Here is a 24,639-nt window from a genome sequence, read left to right on the forward strand (position 1 = left end):
TGCATAATCAATGTTTGTATACCTAACCCTGAATTGTACCCCACATCTTTATAGTAAAAATAATAATAATTAAAAAAAAAAGGGATTGGCAGTAGTGGGATACAGCTAACGTGGGTGGTTTAGGGAGGGGGCAGGCACGGCATCAGTAAGTTCACCTGATCTCAAACTATGCAAAGTGGGGACCAAAGGGAGGCCCAAACTTTACCTGTACGATGACCACTTGAATACCTAATCCTGAAATGTGTACCCCACATCTTTAAAATAAAAAAAAGTAAAAAAAAAAAATAGGTAAAATTAAAGTCATTGGATTGGAAGGAACAGACATTTACTTACATTATTTCATGGGATAAAGATTTTGTGAGGAAGCTTGTGTTAAATGGGTCTCACAGAATAGTGGCAAGGCCAAGCACCAAGGCTTGATGCTGACTTGGATAGGGGAGGGTTTTGAAGATAGTACCACTCTAGTTATCAGATTTTTTCATCTTCTCCCCTCAGTAAGATTTTTTTTTTTTACTAATTCTTTTTGCTCCTTTATTATTATTATTTAGAGACTCACTGTGTTGCCAGGCTGGACTTGAACTCCTGGCCTTAAGCAATACCTTTGCCTCAGCCTCCTGATTAGCTGTGATTACAGGTTTTACTAGTTCTTTAACATTTTTCCATTTTGGTGTCTCAAAAGATACTTCATACTGATTTCTTATCTTTTTAAAATGAAACAAATATTTTTAGAGATGGAAGTCTCATTATGTTGTCCAACTGGACTCGTACTCCTGGGCATAATTTGTCCACCTGCCTCAGCCTCCTGAGTAACTGGGATTACAAGTACTTGCTACCATGCCTGACTTGCTTTCTGCCCTTATTACCAAATGTGTACTATCTATTTCTCATTTTTAAATCTCTAGATAAATAATAGTATTGTTTCAGAACATCATGATTGTTCCTCTTGGGTCATATCTTTGCTCCACACCATTTCAGTGTTCAGCTAGAGCTCCAAGCCCAATGGACTATGACCAGAGAAGTAGGAACAGGGAGGATGGTGACAGTGTTAAAAGCCCCCTCCAAGCTGGGCTCGGTGGCTCAGCCTGTAATCCTGCGCCTTTGGGAGGCTGAGGTGAGTGGATTGCCTGAGCCCGCGGGTTTGAGACCCGTCTGGGCAACTTGGCGAGACCTCATCTCTACAATAAATCAAAAATCAGCCCAGCATGGTAGCGCGCACCTGCAATTCCGGCTACTCGGAAGGCTGAGGCGGAAGGATCGCCGGAGCCCAGAAGGTCGAGGCTGCGGTGGCCGGGAGCGGCCACTGCACTGCAGTCTGGGGGACAGAGTGAGACTCCAACTTAAAAAAAAAAAAAAGCTCCCTCCAAAGAATCATTTTTCTTTTCTGGCTGAAACTCAGTACAAAGTCAACTTTTCTCCAACACTGCCCTTTTAATTTTAAATCACATTTCACTGACTAAATTTTATATATCCATTGACCGTTTGGATTTTTAATGTTGTAAATCTATTGTCAGTGTATTGCATTTCAAGATTAAAATAAACAATGCAAAATATTATTGTTTAACAGAAAAATATATAACTAATATGATGTTTTTACTTCTTGTTTGTTTGAATCAAGCAATTTAAGGCAATAGTTTTAGAATCAACGAATACATGTGAAGATTTGCTACATAGGTACATTGTTTGACGGCGAGGTTTGGGTTCCTGATCAGCCTGCCCCTTCCTTGGTGGTGAGCTTGGTACCCCCCCAAGGGTGGCTTTACGTCCCTTATTCCTCCTTCTCCCTCCTCTTTAGCAGTGCCCAGTGTCTGTTGTTCCCGTCCTTGATTCAAACAACTTTGAAGTTGGGAGAGTATATTGGAATTTCTTAACTCACTTAAAATAATTTAGACCTGTTATTAATTTTATAAATGAGTAGCCAATGTGGAGTTGGCAAGTTCATCACTGCTTTTTAATTAAACATAAGTTGATTGTAAAGAGAGAATTGTTGAGCATTTGAGAGATATAACTAATGGCCATATAATTAGATGGAAATGACATAAGCACAGACTGCCCAATTTAATTCTGGGTTTATTTACTATATAAGAAATGTATAGATCTTTTATTTATATTTATCAAAACAGTCTACAGCAAGATAATTAAGAATCACTTTTGAAAATGGTAAATTTAATAGACATATTAATTGATGTCAGTCTTCCTAGAAATAGCCCATTAAGTGGAAAATCATTCCATAAATAATAGTTTATCAATAAAAATCAAAATGCATATTTTTATTTGCAGAGTTAATTGCCTGTCACTCATATATTTTCATTTATTAAAATTGAATAATGATTTCCTTTGCTTTGTTGATAATTAAATAGCCATAACAGTCAACAAATCTTAATTAAATGTTGATGGTAGCTCACAATCAATTTAAAATAATAATAATAATGATATACCAGGCAATCAAAAACAATAAAATCTAAATTTATTATGCTAAAATAAAAAAAACTGTGTGACTAAGTTTCATTTTCATATGTGTAACATTAGGTAAAGTTCTAATAGATTTTAAAAATACTATCTTTGGGAGAGGATGCAATTAGCTAATGGAATATTGTATCAGTTCTCTTATCTTATAAAAATCCTGACTAGTCTTAGGAAAAGTAAACATTTTAAGTCAATTCACAGCATCTGTCCGAACCCAGTTTTTTATTAAATTAATAAAGCTTAAAAGTAAATAATAATAGTAATATTACTATACTACTAAGTCAAAATATCAAGGCTTAGAGTAAATATAACCAACTCATAATTAGCTCTTAGCTCTACCTGATTACAAAATTCCAGCAACAACAACAAAAAAAGAAAAGCCAGAAAAAAATGATAGTAGTTTAAGAAGGAAATAATAGAATAAGTGAATCCAAATAAGCATTACATCATTTTATCTTTCTAATAAGAATATCAAACTTATTAATAGATCATAGAATGAATGTAACACAAGCATTAACAATAAAATAGAAACCATTGGAGACAAGCACTTATAATAACAGTAAATATTTTGCTATGAAATCATGGTTTTAGTTTAGTTATATACTTAGGGGAGTGTGTATATATGTGAGTATGTGTGTGGTGAGTAGTGATATAAACTACGTTTCTAATGTAAGTCATAGCCAAATTTTGAAAAATAGTTATATGGTTGTAAGTATCTTCTTGTATAGCAATTAAAAATCTTATAGTGTCTAGTTAGTCTTATAATGAGTGGTGACAGACACTTGTGAATATCAACTTGAATCAAATTATCCAGATTTAAAATATATTTTCAGCTTTTAATAGTTGGGTGACGAACAATTTTTAAAAACTCTTTATGCTTCCTCATTTGTAAAACATAAATGATAGTAGTATTTGTCTGTGCTGCTGTAAATTTAAATAGAATAAATGAAATGTGTCAAAAAATTAATGTTAAGACCTTTATAAATGATTCAAGTAAGGCATCAGAGAGATTTCTACTTCTAACCCTGACAAAGTAACTGGTGATGGGCTACCTCCCATCTGAAAAACAAAGCAAAACAAAACTGAAAGACTGGACAAAATATATGAAACAATGGTTTTGTTTTAAAAAAAATTTTTATTTTATTTTAAAGATGTGGGGTACAATTCAGGGTTAGGTACATAAGTGATACATAAGTAGTCATCATACAGGTGAAGTTTGGGCCTCTCATTGGTCCTCACTTTGCCTGGTTTGGGATCAGTTATCCTTGTTAATGTTATGTGCCCCCTTTCCCTCCCTTGGCAGTGATTCGCTACTGCCAATCACTTTCATGTAGTATTGTGATAAATGTTTAGAATCAACTTATGAGTGAGAACATGTGGTACTCAGTTCTTTGTTTTTGTGACAGATCCCTGAGTATGATAGACCCTAAATTCATCCAAGTTACTGTGAAGTCCATAATTTTGTCTTTTCTTATGGCTGCATAATATTCCATAGTGTATATGTACAACATTTTTATTATCCAGTCCACTTTAATGAGCAGCATTGTTGGTTCTTTGTTTTTGCTATTGTGAATAGTGTTGCAATAAATATGCGTGCATAGGTAACTTTTTTGTAGAATGATTTGAGTTCCTCTGGGTATATTTCTGGGGGGAGGGGTTTCTGGGTTGTAAGAAAGGTTGATTTTTTAGATCTTCTAGAAATCACCATACTGTTTTCCACAGAGGTTGTACTAGTTTACACTCCCACCAACAGTGTAGAAACATTCCCTTTTCTCTGCATCCTGTCCAGCATCTGTTGTATTTTGAGTTATTAAAGATGGCCATCCTGATTGGAGTTAGGCGGTATCTCAGTGTGGTTTTGATTTGCATTTCTTTGATGATTAGTGATGCTGAGCATTTTTTCATGTATCTGTTGGCTGATCATATGTCTTCTTTTGAGAAGTGTCTATTCATATCTTTTGCCCACTTCATATTTTTTATTTTAAAATTGTGGGGTACAATTCATGGTTAGATATACAAATATTCATTGTGCAGGTACCCTTGTTGATGAGGTGTGCCCCCTCCCCTAGGCAGATATTGACTACTGTAAGTCCCACCTCCCTGTCCCCCTCCCCCTCTGCAGTTTCCCGCTACTGTCAATCATTTTCTTATAGTATTATGGTAGTTGTTCAAGGTCCACTTATGAGTGAGAACATGTGATACTCAGTTCTTTGTTTCTGTGAAAAATCACTCAGTATTATAGACTCTAATTCCATCCAGGTTGCTGCGAAGTTCATGACTTTGTTCTTCTTTATGGCTGCATAAATATTCCATTGTGTATATGTACCACATTTTTTTAATCCAGTACTTTTTTGATGGGCAGCAGGGTTGGTTCCATGTTCTTGCTATTGTGAACAATGCTGCGACAAACATACACATACAGGTATCCTTTTCATAGAGTGATTTGTGTTCTTCCAGGTATATTTCCAATAGGGGGATTGCAGGATCATATGGAAGGTCGATTTTTAGAACTTTTAGAAATTGCCACACTGATTTCCACAGAGGTTGTACTAGTTTACACTCCCACCAACAGTGTAGAAGTGTTCCTTTTCACCACATCCTCTCCAGAATCTGTTATTTTTTTGAGTTATTGATGATGGCCATTCTGACTGGATTTAGGTGGTATCTCAGTGTAGTTTTAATTTGCATCTCCTTGATGACTAGTGAGACTGAACATTTTATGTATCTGTTGGCCACTCATATGTCTTCTTTTGAGAGGTGTCTATTCATACCTTTTGCCCATTTTGTAATGGAACTGTTTGTTTTTTTCTTTTCAGCATATTTGAGTTCCTTGTAGATCCTTGATGTGAGGCCTTTGTCAAACAGAGAGTTGGCAAATATTTTTTCCCAGTCTGTGGGCTGTCTTTCTGCTCTCTTGATGGTTTCTTTGGTTTTGCAGAAGCTTGTCAGTTTAATGAGTTCTTACTTGTCTATCTTATCTGTTATGGCTTGGGTACTTCGGGTTTTGATCAGGAATTGGTTACCAGTTCCAACTTCCATAAGAGTATCTCCTGCATTTTCTGAGGTTCTTCCAGTTTGAGGTTTTACATTTAGGTCTGTGATCCATTTAGAGTTAATTTTTTTATGGAGATAGGTAGGGGTCCTGTTTCAATCTTCTGCATATAGTCAGTCAGTTTTCCCAGCACCATTTACTGAATGGGTTCTCCTCTCCCCAGTAGTGGGTGGTGGAGGCTTTGTTGAAGATGAGTTGGTTGAGAAATTGAGGCTTTGCTTCTGGAATCTCAATTCTATTCCATTGGTCTATATACCTGTTCTTGTACCAATACCAGGCTGTTTTGATTATTGTAGCTTTGTAATAAAGTTTAAAGTCTGGGCATGTAATACCTCCTGCTTTTTTTTTTTTTTTTTGAGGATTGTTTTGGCTATTCTTGGTCCTTTATGTTTCCACATGAATTTCTGTATTGTTTTTTCTAGGTCTAAGAAGAATGCTGCTGGTAATTTGATGGGTATTGCATTAAATCTGTAGATTGCCTTAGGTAAAATGGACATCTTCACAATGTTGATTCTTCTAATCCATGAGCATGGAATATTTTTCCACTTGTTTGTATCATTTTTGATTTCTTTGAGCAGTGTTTTGTAATTTTCATTGTATAGGTCTTTCACTTTTCTGGTTAGGAAGATGCCAAGGTATTTTATTTTTTTGTGCTTTTTATTTGATTCTCTGCCTGTTTCTTGTTGGTGTGTAGAAATGCGATTGTCTTTTGCACATTGATTTCTTGCCCTGAGACTTTGTCACAGTCTTTTATCAGTGCAAGGAGGTTTTTGACAGATTCTCTTGGACTTTCAAGGTCTAGGATAATATCATCAGCAAAGAGCGATAACTTAACTTCCTGTTTTCCTCTTTAGATATGCCTGATTTCCTTCTCTTGTCTGATTGTTCTGGCTAGGACTTCCAATACTATGTTGCACAGGAGGGGTTAGAGTAGGCAGCCTTGTCTTATTCTAATTTGCAGTGGAACTGTTTCCAATTTTTATGTGTTTGGCAATGTGTTGGCTGTGGATTTGTTGTAGATGGCTCTTACTATTTTGAGGTATGTTCCCTCTATGCCTTGGTGTTCAAGGGTTTTTATCAAGAAAGGATATGGGATTTTGTAGAAAGCTTTTTCTGCATCTAATGCTATAACCATATGATTCTTGTTTTTGCATCTGTTGATGTATTTCATTACATTTACAGTCTTGCAGATATTAAATCAGCCCTGCATCCCAGGGATGAAGCCTACTTGGTCATGGTGGATGATTTTTGAGATGTGCTTTTGGATCCAATTTGCTAGAAACTTGTTGAGAATTTTTGCAACTATGTTCATCAGGGATACTGGCCTGTAGTTCTTTTTCTTTGTTGGCTTTATACCTGGTTCAGGTATTTGGGATGTTAGCTTCATAGAATGATTTGGAGAGAGTGCCATCTTTCTCGATTGCCTGGAATATTTTCAGTAGGATTGGTATCAACTCCTTCTTGTATGTTTTGTAGAATTCTGCTAGAAAGCCATCTGGTCCAGGGATTTTTTTTTTTGTAGTTATTTTTCTTATTATGGAGTCAGTTTCCAAGGTTGTTATTGGTCTACTTAGGGTATCAATTTCATCTTGTTTCAACCTTGGGAGTTTGTATAATGTTAGAAAGTTCTCCATTATATTAGGTTTTTGAGTTTGTTTCCATAAAGTTGTACATAATAATCTCTGATAATATTTTGTATTTTTTGAGGTCAGTTTTGACTTGATCTTTTGCATTTCTGATTGTGTTTATTTGGGTTTTTTATCTCTTTTCCTTGATCATTCTGGCTAGAAGTCCATCAATCTAGTTTATCCTTTCACAGAACCAGCTTTTTATTTTGTTGATTTTTTCTATGATATTTTTGTCTTCTATATCCTGTATTTTGGCTTTTACTTTGGTGATCTGAATCCATCTACTGAAGTTAGGGTTTTTGTGGTCTTGTCTTTCCAGCTTTCTTTGTTCCTTTTTAGGGTGTTAAGTAGTGATCTTTCTATTTTCTTGATGTGTGTTCATAGAGTTATAAATTCTTCTCTTAGTATTGATTTCATAGCATCCCAGAGGTTTTGATAGGTTGTACCTTTGTTTTCATTTTTTCCCAAGAGTCTTTTAATTTCTGTGTTGACCCAGAAGTTGTAAAACATCATATTGTTAGCAGTCATGTCTTTGTGTATTTTGGAGGATCTTGTTGGTGTCAACATTTGTTTTTATTCCACTGTGGTCTGAGAAGGTGCATGGCAGTATTTTGATCTTGAGAAATTTGTTTATGTTTGATTTATGACTGAGGATGTGGTTGGCCTTGAAATATGTTCCATGCAGTAAAGAGTAGAATGTATATTCTATGGTTGTTGGATGAAGTGTTCTGCAGGTATTTGTTATGTCCATTTGGTCGAACATCAAGTTGAGGTTCCAGATCTTCTTGTTGATTTTTTGCCCTGATGAGCTGTCTAGGGTTGTTAGTGTGGTATATAATCTCCAGTTATGATAGTGTTAAGATCAATGCCCTTTTTTAGTTTACTTAGTAGTTTCTCTATGAATTCAGGTTCCCCTGTGTTAGGTTCATGTGTTTAGGATAGATATTTCTTGTTGATGGATTGAGGCTTTTATCATTGGGTAGTGTCCTTCTATATCTTTTTAAATTTTTGATAGCTTGAAGGCTGTTTTGTCTGATATTAAAATTGTGACTTCTGCCTTTTTTTGTTTACCTGAAAGTTTATTCTCCATTATTTAAGACTGTGGGTGTCCTTTGTTGTAAGTTGTGTTTCCTGGAGGCAGCATATTGTTGGGTTGTGCTGTTTTATCCAGTTTACTATTCTATATCTTTTCAATGGTGCATTTAGTCCATTTACATTCAGGCTGAATATTGAAATATGAGAGTTTATTTCTATCATAAGGTTCTTATAAGGCCATTTTGTTTTCTTTTCGCTTTTTTGTTCATAGATGTGTGTGCTTTCATCTTTGTGGGTATGCTATGTGCTCTGTTGCTTCTATGTTTGTGTGAGATCTTGTAAGGCATATGGTCTATTGTTTCTTTTTTCTTCTGTGAACAACACCTTTTTAAGTGTCTCCTGTAAAGTTGGTCTGGAAGCAGCATATTTTCTTAAGAATTGGATATCTGGGAAGCATTTTAATTCTCCATTGCTGATGAAGCTTAGCTTGGCTGGGTAAGGAATTCTTCATGGCCTGTAGTGTTTCTGCAGCTAAGTCTACAGCAATTCTGACTGATCTTCCCTGTTATGTAGTCTGACCTTTTCCCCTTGTTGTCTTTAGGATTTTAATTGTTTACCTACTTTGTTTAGGTGAATTACTGTGTCTAGTTGTTGGTCTTCTCATAAGATGTCTTGCGGGGGGTCTCTGAATCTCTTGTACTTGTATAATCATCTCTCTGGCCAGATGAGAAAAATTTTCTTGAATGACCTAATGGAATGTTTATTCTAAGATGTCTTCCATTTCTTTCTACTTTAGGTATACTGATCAGATGTAGGATTGGCTTCTTGATAAAATTGTACATCCCTTGGAGAGTTTTTTCTTTCTTCTTATTTTTTCAATATTTTTAATAGATTGGGTTAATTCCATATTTTGGTTTTCCATCTCTGAGATTCTTTCTTCTCCTTGGTCATTTCTGCTTCCTATTCTTGTCAGTTTGTAATTTATTTCTTGGATAGAGTTCTTTATTTCCATTACTTCTGAATATGAGTTCTTGAATCTGTCCAACTCTGTTGCAATTTCATTTAGTTTTAGCCCTTTCATTTCTTGATTTTGATTTATTCTATCCAACCATTCTCTGATATCTTTAAGTACCTTCTGGGTACCATCTTTCTCAGAGATAGCCATTGTGCTACAGTAGCTTTCAGGCACTATCTCCTTGTTGGGGTTTTGAAGGTTACCAGTTATTTTTTGTTGTTTTCCCCTTCATTTTAAGGAGTTCTCTTACCTCAATTCTATTGCTCAGTGGGAGGAACAATCACTTTGATATTTGTTTTACCTTATGTTGTTCCCTGAGTTAGGCCTCTGGGTTTGTTCAATTATGAAATAGGGCTGAGGGTGGGGCATTGTGCTATCTCTGTACAATTTTGAGCATATACAAAGGAGGGGGAAAGTGCCACAAAGGTTCACAACACACTGGTGGGTCACAATGCTTGCTATATGGTGAATGGGCCAGCTGGGACTCACTCTCCATCTCCACACAATATGACCTTGCAATGGAAATGCTTGTGTAGCCAAGATAGAGTGTAAGAGAGAAAAGAGAAAGAAGGAGAAAAAAAAGCAAAAGTGGAAGAAAGAGAAAAACAAAACAAAACAAAAAACAGAGAAAGAACTAAGAGAAAAAAGGAAGAAAGAGAAGAGAATACCAGTCAACTAATAAAGAAATCAAACACATAAGACAAACAAACAAGAAAAAAAAAAAAAAGAGGAATAAACCAAAATGAAACCCAAAAAACTCACTGATAGAGATTTCTCAGCTTCAGTGTATCTCTTTGAGGTGGGGAAGTTCCCTCTTGTGGCAGGTTCTGTGACTACAGGTCTGTAGTTATTGTAGGTTACCTCTTTGTTGTTGAAACTTGAGCTGTTAGAATCTTTACCCTTTGCTACCTGTAATTGATAGCCAGCCTGCACCTGAGAGGGGAGGGGGATGACTCGACTCAGAATCTCCTGGGCTCTCTCCCACTCTCTTCATGTCCCAGCATAGTCATATCTCCCATGGCATCCAGGTCATGCCAGGGGGAATGGGACCTCTGGCCTCCACCTTGCCCTCCTAATCTCTTTTACTCATTGCTAGGGTGAGTGGAGTGTCAGCTAGACTCTCACCAGCCTCCTGCTTGGTCAGATATGCTGTATGCATCTATCGCCCAGTAGCTGGCTTAGGGCAAAGGGTGGAGCATCTGGGGCTCTGCATCCGATGTTACCCACCAGGGCTTGTGCATTGAGAGCGAGGCTTTCTGGATTCGTGGAGAGCAGCCCTGAGGCAATGCAGAGATCACCCCCTGGTCTTTTTTTTTTTGAGTTGGAGTCTCACTCTGTCGCCCAGACTGGAGTGCAGTGGCCACTCCTAGCCACCACAGCCTCAACCTGCTGGATTCTGGTGATCCTTCTGCTCAGCCTTCCAAGTAGCTGGAACTACAGGCATGCACTACCACACCTGGCTAATTTTTGATTTATTGTAGAGATGAGGTCTCACCAAGTTACCCAGGTGGGTCTCGAACCCACAGGCTCAGGCAATCCACTCACCTCAGCCTCCCAAAGCACGGGATTACAGGCTGAGCCACTGAGCCCAGCTCACCCCCTGGTCTTAAGATACTGCTGTTTCATGGAGGCCACCCTGTAGCACTTATTTGCCCAGACTTTAGTGTGGCTGTTCAGTTCCTCTACGGATTGCTGCAAATGGGGTTGGGAAAGATATCTTTCTCTCCAGCAAGTACCATAGTCTCTGGATCTCAGGTCCTGGTGGTGGGACCTTGCAGCCTAGCCTGGCACTGGAGGTGGTAGCAAGAAGTCCAGATTCAGGGTGATCTCTCCCCAACACTTCTTTGGGACTCTGTCACTGGATCCCTTGCTTCATTCCCTCCATAACCTTTACTACCAGTGTCTGGTCTGGTGTTGTGGTGGTGGGAATGGCAGTCACTCTGGCAGCTTCTTCCTGGGAAGGACTTTGCTAGTTTTAGAAAATGACACTCAGCTTCTGCACCCTGAGAAGCACTAGAGTCTAAGCAAAGCAGCTGTGGCACCAGTCGCTTCACCAGGAAAACCCATGGCTACTTGCTCCCAAGTCCTCACTCAATTAGCCACTCACACACCTACTTACCCACAGACATGAATGCAAATTTGTCCGTACACTCACTCACTAACACAGGGACTTGTGCAGTCCAACTGACTCCACTGTCATCTTCCCAGAACTCCCCCAAAACAATGGTTTTCAAGACACTGGCATGAAGCAATGGAGGACAATGATCTCTGAGAGATGGGAAACGAATGAGATGAACCCAATGATTGCCCTAGTTTACTGCCTAGAGAAAGCCTTCTGACCACAATAGAAGAAGGGAAAACTCAAGTGAAGCCCAGAAGACATTCTGGGTTGGGAAGACAGCTGAGAGTCTGGAGAGACAAAGGCAGGTAGAGTTTACAAGAAAGTACTGAAGATGTAAGAGCTTCACACACACACAGAAAGACCTAGAGATTGCAGAGTGTTTCTGGAATATTTAATTGAGTACTAATTAATATATGTGTGCATACATGCGTGTGTGTGTGTGTGTGTGTGAAATCTACCCAGGGCTAAAAAAAAAAGCCATCTGAAAAGATTAAAGGGAACATCATTGAGATCTCACATGAGATGAGGTCCCACAGAAAAAATTCATAATTTTGGGGACATTAGGTAGAGCACTCAGAAGGTTCTTGTCTAGTGTAAATAATTAGTATTATACTAGACATGACTCTCTCCTGCCTAATAAATGTCAAAAGCAAAACCTGAAAGGATCAAACAATTTTCAAGTAACTTAATTATTTCACAGAACAAAACTCAAGTATATTTCTGGTGGTACAAATGTATCCAGCAATCAAAAAGATAAAATTTACAATGTCTGGCATCCAATAAGCAACTACGAGGTAGATAAAGAAGCAGGAAAATACAACATATATTGAGAAGAAAAATCATTCAATTTAAACCAACCCAGAACTAACAAATATTAGAATTAGCAGAAAAGATCATAAAACATTCTAATAACTATATTCCATATACTCAAAAAGCTTAGTAAAACCATAAAAGATTTAAAAAAGACCAAAATGAAACTTCTAGAGATTAAAAACTGCAATGTCTAAAATGAAAAACTTTTGGAATGGGGCTGATGACAGATTAGACATTGCAGAGGAAATAATTAGTGAACTGGAACACACAGTAATAGGAAGTATCCAAAATGAAAGACAATGGAAAAGGCATCAGTGAGCTGCGGGACAACAAGTGATATTATATACATGTAATTGTGATCTTCATAGGAGATGGAATGCAGAAAATATAGTTGAAGAAATGATGGCTAAAATTTTCCAAATCAGAGGAAAACCATTTACTTATAAATACAAAAGTACAAAAACCTAAAGCACAAGGAAAATGAAGAAAATGACACCAAAATACATCACAATCCAACTGCTCAAAACCACCATGTTCTGTCTAGTCCATGCGTGGAGTTACCTCAAAAGTGTTGACAGAAAAGTTCCCTCAAGGGACTGTCCCAAACTACCCTGAGATGGGGTTGGTTGGGATTAAAAAAAAAAAAAGAAATACTAATGCCACAGTGATCAGGTCACAGCATTTATTAGGATAACCTACGTACAATGAGCTGCAGTGTTTTTGTGATGGACAGCAAGAAAGGAGACATTCTACTCAGATACGTCTGTAATGAGTGAGTCAAATTAAGGAGTTTGTATGCAAGTTTATGGAATCAGGCTCAGGACGGGGGCTAATTTTTATGTGTTTAACAACACATTTACTCTTTCACTGTTTTAGACATCCTAAATAACTTTATCAGTGCCTAGAAATGTTAAAGACCTCTGCTTGAGCCTGTAGGAAAAAACATGCTGCTAGCTGTGTCACAGAGTTGTCCAGGCATTCAGTGTTTCTTGGTCAGAATAAAAAAAGAAAATGGGGGGAACTGAAGGTCCCTACACACTGATAAAGAAGAAAGTCTTGGAAGAGCAAGAAAAAAAGTCACATTATGTCCTGAAAAAAAAGATAAAGATGACAGCAGATTTCTCACTGAAGAATGTAATTGAGAAGACAGATGAATACTATCTTTAAGGCAGTGAAAGAAAAAAAAAAAGCAACCCAAACCCTGTCAACCTAGAATTCTATATCCAGTGATAAGTCTTTCAAAAATGAAGGTGAAATAAATAAAAATTTTTCATAAATAAATAAATAAATAAACTAAAAGACTTAATTACTAGTATACCTGCATTCCAAGAAATGCTGAAGGAAATACTTTAGAGAAAAAGTAAATCACACCAGATAGAAAATCTGCCTATAGGTATTAAGAATACTGGATGTGGTATTGACATTGATAAACATATAAGATTATCTTCATATTTGAAAAATCCCCTTAATAGATTACTGTTTAAATAAAAATAAAACAATAAAATAGAATTTAAAAATAAAACAATATATAACATATGGAAAAATTATAAATATATAGAAAATAAAATGTATGACAAAGATTGAGTGAAGAGGAATATAAATATACTTTTGTGAGGTTTTACTATTTTGCATGAAGTGGTAAAATATACCTTGAAAGTTAATTGTGTTAAGTTAAAGATATAGAAAGTGAACCTAGAGAAACTGCTAAAATAAAAAATACTACACTAAAAGGTAAAGAGTATAAAAATTGAATTTAAAAGTATGACCCAAATATATACTGTCTACAGAAAACAAAGTTTAAATATTAAGACACAATATATGGTTAAGCATGGTAACATATGCCCATAATTCCAGTGCCTTGGGAAGTCAAGAGAGGAAGATCACTTGAGCCCAGGAGTTTGAGACCACCCTGGGCAGCATAGCAAGGCCTGGTCACTACACACAAAAAAATAGCTGGCAGTGATGACACTCATCTGTAGTCCTAGCTACATGGAAGGGTTAAGCAGAAGGATCACTTGAGCCCAGGAGGTTGAGGCTACACTGAGCTATGATTACATTAATGCACTCCAGCCTGGGTAACAGACTGTGACTCTGTCTAAAAAAAAAAAGACACAGATTCATTTTTTAAAAAAAGAATAGAAATAGGTATGGCATGCTAACACTACTCAAAAGAAAGTTGTAGTGTCTATATTAATTTCAGATGAAAGTAAGATTTTGAGCAAATAATATTACTAGGATAAATAATGGTCATTTTATAATGCTAATGGGAGGACATACCAATTCTAAATGCTTAATCATCTAATAACAGAGCTTCAAAATACATGAAGCAAACTGCATTGCAAGGAGAAATAGACAAATTTAGTTATAGCTGATTATTTCAATATCCCCTCTCAAAAACTGTCAAAATTTATGGGTTTTTTTTGCATGTTCTCACTTATAAGTGGGAGCTAAATAATGAGTGAACATGGGTATACAGAGTGAAAAAATAAACACTGGAGACTCAAAAGATGGAAGGATGGGAGGAGGATAAGGAATAAAATACTACCTGTTGGATACAATGTACACTATTCAGATGATGGGTACATTAAAATCCCAGATTTCATTCACCACTATGCAATATATTCATGTAACTCAACTGCAGCTTGTACCCCTAAATCTATAAAAATTTAAAAAAAAACCTGGAAAAAATCTTGTGTTTTTTTTTTTCACTCAGACTACGTATTTATAGAGGAGGACTATTGAATGTTTTTATTTATTTATTTTCCTTTTAGTTTTTCCCCCTGGATCTTATGCTTGACCTTGAAGATGGATGCTTTCACTGTTTATTTATTTTTAAAATTTTAGAGTTTTGGGGCAAAGTGAGGATTTACTACATAACTAAGTTGCATGCAGGTAGAGTTTGGGCTTCTAGTTGGCCCCCTCTCCCCTCCTGATGGTGGACCAGGTACCCAGTGTATTGCAGCATTTTCCTTCTTCCCTCTTCCCTCCCTTCTTTCCTCCCAGAGCAGTGTCCAGTGTCTTCTGATCCCACCCTTATGTTCATGTAACTAGTGATCAGTGCTCACTTATGAGTGAAAATATATGGTCAGTTCTTGTTTCTGTGATAGTTCACGAAGTACAATAGTCTTTAGTTGCATTCATGTTGCTGCAAAGGCCATGATTTTGTTCTTCTTTATGGCTGCATAATATTCCATCGTGTATATGTACCACATTTTCTTTATCCAGTCCACTTTCAATGGGCATCTGGGTTAGTTCCAGGTTTTTGCTATTGTAAATAATGCTACAATGAATATTTGTGTGCTGGTATCTTTTTGGTAGAACAATGTTCCCAGAAGAGGGATTGCTGGGTCATATGGAAACCCAATTTTTAGTTCTTTGACAAATTGCCACACTGCTTTCCACAGAGGTTGAACTAGCCAACATTCTCACCAACAGTGTAGAAGTGTTTCCTTTTCTCTGCAGCTGAACCAGCCCCTGTTGTTTTTTAGACCTTTTAATAATAGCCATCCTTGCTGGTGTTAGGTGGTATCTCATTGTAGTTTTGATTTGCATTTCTTATGATTAGTGAAACTAAGCATTTTTTCATATGTTTGTTGACTGCTTGTATGTCTTCCTTTGACAAGTGTCTGTTCATGTTCTTTGCCCACTTTTTAGTTTTTTTTTTTCCTTTCAATTCATTTGAGTTCCTTGTAGACCCTGGGTGTTAGGTCTTTGTCAGGTACATAGCTTGCAAATATTTTTTCCCATTCTGTGGGCTGTATCTTTATTCTTTCGATGGTTTCTTTTGCTGTGCAAAAAGCTTTTCAGTTTGATAAAATCCCATCTGTCAATCTTAGCTTTTGTTACATTTGCTTTTGGGAACTTGGCTATTAATTTATTGCCTACTCCTATGTCCAGGAGGGTGTTCCCTAAGTTTTCTTCTAAGATTCTTACAGCTTGAGTCTTTTACATTTAAGTATTTAATAAATTCGGAGTTAATTTTTATATATGATGATAGGTAGGGGTCTAGTTTCATTCTTCTGCATGTGGCTAGCCAGTTTCCCCAGCACTATTTGCTAAATATGGTTCCCTTTCCCCAATGTTTATTTTTGATTGCTTTGTTGAAGATGATTTGGTTGAAAGACTGTTTTTGTTTCCGATTCTGTGTCCTATTCCATTGGTCTATGTGTCTATTCTTGTACCAATACCATGGTGTCTTGGTTACTGAAGTCTTGTAATAAAGTTGAAAGTCTGGAAATATGATTCCTCCAACTTTACTCCTTTTGCTGAAAATTACTTTAGCTATTTGGACTCTTTTTTTCTTCCATATGAATTTCTATATTTTCTTTTCTAGGTCTGTGAAAAATAATGTTGGCAATTTGAAAGGGATGGCATTGAATCTGTAGATTGTCTTGGGTAAGATAGACATCTTGACAATGTTGATTATTCCAATCCATGAGCATGGAATGTTTTTCCATTTGTTTGTATTATTTTTGATTTCTTTGAGCAGTGTTTTGTAGTTCACATTGTAAAGATCTGTCACTTCTCTGGTTAGGTGGATGTCCAGGTATTTCATTTTTTGTGGTTATTGTGAATGGAACTGCATTTTTTATTTGGCTCTCAGCCTGCCTGTTGTTGGTGGATAGAAATGCAGCTGTTGTTTGCACGTTGATTTTGTATCCTGAGGGTTTACCCAAGTCATTCAGTGTGGGGTTTTAGGCAGACTTTTTAGGATTTTCTAGATATAGAGTTGTATCATCTATAAAAAGGTATAACTTAACTTCTTTTTTTCCTATTTGAATACCCCTGATTTCTTTCTCCTCTCAGATTGCTCTTGCTAAGAATTCCAGAACAATGCTGAATAGGAGAGGTGAGAGTGAACATTCTTGTCTTATTCCAGTTCTTAGGTAGAATTCTTATATCTTCTGCTCATTAAGTATGATTCTGGTTGCAGGTTTGTCATAAATGGCTCTTACTATTTTGAGGAACGTTCCTTCAATGTCTAGTATTTGAGGGCTTTTATCAAAAAGAGATGCTAAATTTTATTGAATACTTTTTTCTGTGTCTAGTGAGATAATCATGTGGTTCTTGTTTTTACACTTTTTAATGTGATGAATTACATTTATTTTATTGGAAAGGTGTCTTATAACTGACTCAATTTCTCAGATTACTATTGATGTCTTTAGGGTTCAATTTCTTCTGTTTTGAACTTAGTCAGTTGTGTGAAGTCAGAAATTCCTCCATTTCCTCTAGATTTTCTAGTTTATTTGCATACAGATGTTCACAGTAATCTCTGATAATCTTTTGCATTTCTTTAGGGTCAGTTGTGACCTTGCCTTTTTCATCTCTAATTAAGTTTATTAAGACTTTCTCTCTGTCTTCTCTCTCTCTCTCTTTTTTTAGTCAATCTGGTCAGAAGTCTGTCAATCTTATTTTTTCTTTCAAAGAAAAGATTGCTTATCCTTTCTATTTTGGGATTCTATTTCCTACAATTGTGATTTTATCTTAGCAATCTAGATTTTTCTACTAAACTTAGGAGTTGCTTGTTCTTGCCTTCCAGCTCCTTCAGACATAACTTTAGGCTCTTTACTTGAAATTCCTCTAATTTCTTGATATGTGCATGTATAACCTTCTTTCTCAGTATCACTTTCAAGATATCCCAGAGGTTTTGATATGATGTCTTTGTTTTAATTTGTTTCTAGGAATCTTTTTACTTCTACCTTGATTTCTGTGTAACCCAAAAGTCATTCGGAAGCATATTGTTTAATTTCCATGAGTTTTTTTTTTTTGTGGGGGATTCTGTTGGTGATGATATATATTTTTATTTTACTGTGTTCTGAAGAGATACTTGGTGATATTTCAACCTTTTGAAATTTGTTAATGCTTGATTTATGCCTGAGAATGTGGTCAATGTTAGAGTATGTGTATCTTAGAGTATCCATGTGCTGATGAGTAGAACGTGTATTGGGTGGTGGTTGGGTAAAGTGTTCTGTAGATGTCTCTTAGGCTCAGTTGGTCAAGTATTGAGTTAAGGTTCCAGATTTCCTTGTTGGACTTTTGCCTGATGACTGGTCTAAGGATGTTAGTAGGGTATCAAAGTCTCTAACTATAAGTGTGTCTATGTCTTTTCTTAACTTAAGGAGTAATTATTTTATAAATCTTGGCGCTCCTGTGTTGGGTGCACATATATTTAAGATGGAGATTTCTTGCTGATGAATGGAGGCTTTTATCATTATGCAGTGTCTTTCAGCATCCTTTTAAACTTTTACTGATTTGAAGTCTCTTTGTTCTGATATAAGAAAAGCTACCTCTACTTGTTTTTGTTTTTTGTTTGCCTGGAAGATCTTTCTCCAGCTTCTTACTTTGAGCCTGTGAATGTCCTTTGCAGTGGGATAGGTCTCTTGGAGGCAGCTGAATGTTGGATCAAGAAACTTTATGCTGGATAAAGTTTCTTTATCCAGTTTGCCACTCTTATGTTTTTTGAGTGGAGCATCCCGTCCATTCATATTCAAGTTAATCGTTGATATGCGAGGGTTTAATCCCTGCCATAATGCTCTTAAGAGATTTCTTTGCCTTTTTTGGTTTTGTGGTTGATCTGTATGATCTATTAAGTCTGTGCTTACCTGTATTTTTGTGATGGGTACAACTGCTCTTTAATTTCTGTGCTCAGAACTTAAAGCATCTCCTAAAGGACTGGTCAGGAGATGGCATATTCTCTTAGGGATTGCCTGTCTGAGAAGAATTTTAATTCTCCTTCACTGAAGAAACTTAGCTTGGCAGGATAGAAAATTCTTGGCTGGAATTTTTTTTTCTTTAAGGATATTAAAGACGAGACCCAAGTCCCTTCTGGCTTATAGGGTCTCTGCTGATAATCTGCTGCAGTTCTGATGGGTTTCCTCGGTAGGTGGTCTAGCTGCCTTTAGGATTTTTTCTTTCCTGCTTGCCCTGTGGAAATGGATTACTACTTGTTTGGGGGATATTTTCTCATGTAATACCTTGCAGTGGTTCTCTTCATTTCTTGCATTTGGATGGTCACCTCTCTAGCGAGGTAAAGGAAATTTTCTTAGATGACCTTTTGGAAGGCTTGTTCCAGGGTATTCTCAGTTTCTTCTTCTATTTCAGGGATGCCAATCAACCAATGATTTAGGCTATACATAATCCCACACTTCTTGTAGGCTTTGTTCATTCTTTTTGAGTCTTTTCTCCTTGCTTTTGTCAGGCTGTGTTAGTTCAACATTTTGATCCTCAAACTCTGAGATTCTTTCCACTGCCTGGTTAATTCTGCTGTCTAGGTTTGTTGCTGTGCTTTGAAATTCCAGGATGGAATTCTCCATTGCCATGATTTCAGATTGGCCAGGTCAACCCTTGTTTCCTGCACTGTTTTTTTTTCTTGGGCATTCTTTACTTCCATTTTCTTATGGTTTCCCTTGGTTGCTTTTGCCATTCATAGTCTGAATTCTATGTCTGTCATCAGGGTCATTTTGAATGGGTTTCTTTGTTTGGGATCTGAGAGGAGTTTTTGTGGGTGATACCTCCTTAAGTCTTTGGGAATTGATGGTGGTTTATTTTTTTTCTGGTTCTTCATCATCTGTGAAGTCCAACTCTTCTCTTTTTATTGTTTTCTTGTTTTGTAATTAGATATAGTCTAACTGTCCTGGGACGTTCTTGGCCATTCAAAAGTTCCCACAGTGAGAGAAGGATTGACAGGACTGCAGGCATCTTTTCCTCACTGCCTACAGCTTCATATTTCAAGCTTGGGAGTACTCAGAACTCAAAGTGACTTTCCACTGCAAAATTTTTCCTGTGGTGCCCTGGCCACTGTGGCTGCACTGCCAGAATGGCAGCACCATTCATTGCTCAGAAGTGCTCCTGTGGGGAGATAGGAGATAAATGGTTTTCCCTTAATTCTTCCCCTACTAAAGGCTGATCTGTATTCAGAACTCAAATGCACTGGAATCTGCCAAAGCTTGCTCCAAACTGGTTAATGCTGTAGCTTACTCCTGTTTTCTGAGTGAGTGAAACCTGTAGGTGATCTTTCCCAGTCTGGGCACTGGCTACCAAGTGATGCTCACTGGGAGAATCTGTTCAGAGATTGGATGAGTTCTCAGCTCCATGTGGATTCTGGCAGCATGCTGCTGTGTTGTTTCCTGGCTGCCTCCCACATGTGACTATACACTTGAGCAGCTGGGGAGAAGGGAACATTGCAGACCATGTCAGTAGCACTCACCCCCTCTTACATACAAGCAGATCTGCAAATCCAATGTAAGCTTGGCTCCTGGTGGGAATGGGACATCCTGGCTTCAAAGTCAGTTGCCTGCTCTCTCTCCTCCTTGCTTCCTGTGTGTCCCAAGAATCCTCTGCAGGATGTGGGGATGCATCCTCCATCTCAACCTGCTTAAGCTGCTGGAGTCACTGGTTTCTGGAACTCTCTTCCTTGGTCTGCTCTGTGAGAGAGGTATCAGTTGGCTACTACTAGGTGACCATCTTCTAGTAATGTCACCTTTTCTTGACCACATGAAGACAGAGTCATTAAGGAGACTAAGCAGGTAGAGTCAGAGATAAGAGAGTGACAATGGTATCAAATGTTGGAGAACTGACAAATGAGATAAGAACTGTAGTTTTTTAGGCTTCCAGCAGGCAACAGATTGCACTCTCAAACTGGGTGATTTGAGGGAAGTAGGCTTAATAAAGAACCTGTTTACCAAGGTGTGAGCGGGGAAACCCCATATGATAGTGCCTTTATAGGGCAAGAAAGAGAGTGATGTCATAACTACTCCTCAGCCTAGAAGGGCAAGAGGAGGAGCAGTGACCAGAAGCTGTCACGAAAGAGCTTTGTGGAGACTATTGCTAAAGGAACTCTGAATCTTGATTGAGGGACCTTGCAAGGAGCGGGTGAAGAGTAATTCCCTTGACTCTCTCTTGACTTCTCTCGTTTCTCTTGTCTGGGCTCTCCATTGGCTAAGTCCAACTGGAAACAGAGGAACTAGTAAATGTTTTTCATATAGAGCAGACTCTGAGTGCAGAACAGGTTGGTGGAAAGCTGGGAGTAGATCTGAAGGGGGCAAACAAAATATGTGAAGTGCAGACTGAGGAATATTTACTGGAATTCATCCCTCCAAATCATTGGGGACTCTGGTTAAAGAGCTTTCAAGACAGTGGTGGGGCAGAAGATAGACTACAAAGAGTAAATTAAAGATGGAACAAGGGTGAGAAAGTTTGGGGAGTGACTGTAAATAAATTTTGGGTCATGGGTGGCAAGATAAGATGGTAAACCTTTATTTATGACTATTTGCTGAGCTATACAAAATCACTGACTCCAAATAGTGTCTCAATTTGCCAAGTTATCACTGGAATTTTCCAGAATTGTGAGGATGATAAGGCCTGAATAAAACAAGCAGGCATATATTAGGACCAATCTATGACAGAACGTATGCCCTCTTTTCTCTACATTCACTGAAACTTGTATATACATGTAAGTTCTGGACACACTATACTGTGACTTTTGATTCATGTGTCTTTCTCCCCTGCAGGAATCCTACTTAAAATGTCTTTATAAGCTCTGCAAAGCAAATTTTCTTTGTTTTTATGGTTTGCATTTAACTCTAAAGACCAACATTTCTTTTTAAAAAAATTTGTATATTTTTTATTATAAAGATGTGGGGTACAATTCAGGGTTAGGTATACAAACATTGATTATGCAGGCATCCTTGTTGATGAGGTATGCCCCTCCCTCCCCTGTCAGTTTCCCTCAATTGTCAATCCCACTCTCTCTTCCCTGATAGTTTCCCACTACTGCCAATAGCTTTCTTATAGTATTATAATTGTTCAAGGTTTGCTTATGAGTAAGAACATATGGTACTCTATTCTTTGTTTCTGTGATAGATCACTGAGTATGATTGATTCTAAATCCATCCAAGTTGCTGTGAAGTCTTTATGTTTGTCCTTTTAATGGCTGCATAATATTCCACTGTGTATATGTACCACCTTTTTTTTAATCTAGTCCAGCTTCGATGGGCAACATGGTTGGTTCCATGTTTTTGAAATTGTGAATAGAGCTGCAACAAACATACGTGTGCAGGTATCTTTTTTGTAGAATGATTTGAGTTCCTCCGGGTATATTCCAATAAGGGAATTGCTGGGTCATATGGAAGATCAATTTCTAGTTCTTTCAGAAACTGCCACACTGTCTTCCAAAGAGGATGCACTAGTTTGATTCCCACCAGCAATGTAGATGCATTCCTTTTTCTCTGTATCCTTGCCAGCATCTGTTGTTGTTTGTTTTATTAATGATGGTCATTCTTGCTGGGGTTAGGTGTTATCTCAATGTGGCTTTGATTTGCATTTCTCTGATGATGAGTGATACTGAACACTTTTTCATATGTCTGTTGGTTTCCCATATATATTCTTCTGAGAAGTGTCTATTCATGTCTTTTGCCCACTTTTTAAAGGGTCTGTTTTTTTTTTTTTTTCCTTTTGGCACGTTTGAATTCCTTGTAGATCCTAAATGTTAGGCCTTTGTCAGATATACAGTTGGCAAATATTTTTTTTCCCATACTGTGAACTGTCTCCATGCTCTCTTGATGGTTTCTTTTATTTTGCAGAAGCTCATTAGTTTGATGAGGTCCCACTTGTCTGTCTTATATCTTATGGTATGGGCATTTAGGGATCTGAATAGGAACTGGTTGCCACTTCCAATTTCCATAAGTGTGTCTCCTGCGTTTTCTAAGATCTTATAGTTTGAGATTTTATGTTTAGGTCTTTGATCCATTTAGATTTGATTTTTGTGTATGGTGATAGAGGTGTCCTGTTTCAATCTTCAGCCAATTTTCCCAGCACCATTTACTGAATAAGTTCTCCTCTCCCCAGTTGTTGTTGGAGGCTTTGTCAAAGGTGAGTTGGTTGAGAAATTGAGGCTTTGCTTCCAGAATCTCTATCCTGTTCCATTGGTCTATGTGCCTGTTCTTGTACTAATACCAGGCTGTTTTGATAACGGTAGCCCTATAGTAAAGTTTGAAGTCTGGAAGTGTAATACCTTCTGCTTTGTTTCTCTTGCTAAGGATTGTTTTGGCTATTCATGGTCGTTTATGTTTCCACATGAATTTCTGTATTGTCATTTCCAGGTCTGAGAAGAATGATGTTGGTAATTTAATGGGTATTGCATTGAGTCTGTAGATTGCCTATGGTAGGATGGACATTTTAACAATGTTGATTCTTCCTATCCATGAGCATGGACTATTTTACCATTTGTTTGTCTCTTCTTGGATTTCTTTAAGCAGTGTTTTGTAGTTCTCATTGTAAAACTCTTCCACTTCTCTGGTTGGGAAGATGCCAAAGTATTTCATTTTTTGTGGCGATTGTGAATGGGATTGTGCTTTTAATTTGGGTCTCTGCCTGCTTGTTGTTGGTGTATAGGAATGCAACTGTCGTTTGTAAATTTATTTTGTACTCTGAGACTTTGCCTTTATTGGTGCAATCAGATTTTTGACAGATTCTCTTGGATTTCCAAGGTATAAGATCATAACATCAGCAAAGAAGGACAACTTGACTTTCTCTTTCCCTATTTGGATACCCCTGATTTCCTTCTTTTGTCTAATTGCCTGAGCTAGGACTTCCAACACAACGTTAAATAAGAGGAGTCAGAGTGGGCAGCCTTGTCTTCTTCCAGTTTTCAGGGGAACTGCTTCCAGTTTCTGTCCATTTAGCAATATGTTACCTGTATGTTTATCGTGGATGGCACTTACTATTTTGAGATCTGTTCCTTCTATACCTAGGTATTTGAGGGTTTTTATCAAGAAGGGAAGCTGGATTTTATCAAAAGCATTTTTTGCATCTAATGAGATAATCATGTGGTTCTTGTTTTTACATCTGCTGATGTATTTAATTACGTATGTGGTCTTGTGAATGTTGAACCAGCACTTCATCCTGGGAATGAAGCCCACTTGGTCATGGTGGATGATTTTAGAGATGTGTTTTTGGATCTGATTTGCTAGAATCTTATTGAGGATTTTTGCATCTATGTTCATAATTGATATTGGTCTGTAATTCTCTTTTTTTGTTGGATCTATATCCAGTTTGGTTATCAGTGTCATTTTAGCTTTGTAAAATGATTTCGGGAGAATTCCATCTTTCTCAATTGTCTGGAATACTTTCTAAAGGATAGGCATAAGCTCTTCTTTGTAAGTTTTGTAGAATTCTGATGGAAAGCCCTCTGGTCCAGAGCTATCTTTTGTAGGTAGTTTCATATGACAGAGTCAGTTTCCTGGGTTTTTACTGGCCTGTTTAGTTTTTCAATGCCTTCTTGTTTCAACCTGGGGAGGTTGTGCCATGTCAGGAAGTCCTCCATTTCATTTAGGTTATCAAGTTTGTTTCCATGTAGGTGTACATAGCAAAACTCTGATAATCTTTTGTATTTCTTTGGGGTCAGTTATGATTTGATCTTTTGTATTTCTGATTGTGTTTATTTGGGCTTCTTCTCTCTTTTTGTTGGTCATTCCTGCTAGGGGTCCATCAATTTTGTTAATTTTTTCAAAGA

Source organism: Carlito syrichta, unplaced genomic scaffold (assembly GCF_000164805.1).
Source record: "Carlito syrichta isolate Samal-C Ts95f unplaced genomic scaffold, Tarsius_syrichta-2.0.1 Scaffold316035, whole genome shotgun sequence".
Taxonomy (NCBI): domain Eukaryota; kingdom Metazoa; phylum Chordata; class Mammalia; order Primates; family Tarsiidae; genus Carlito; species Carlito syrichta.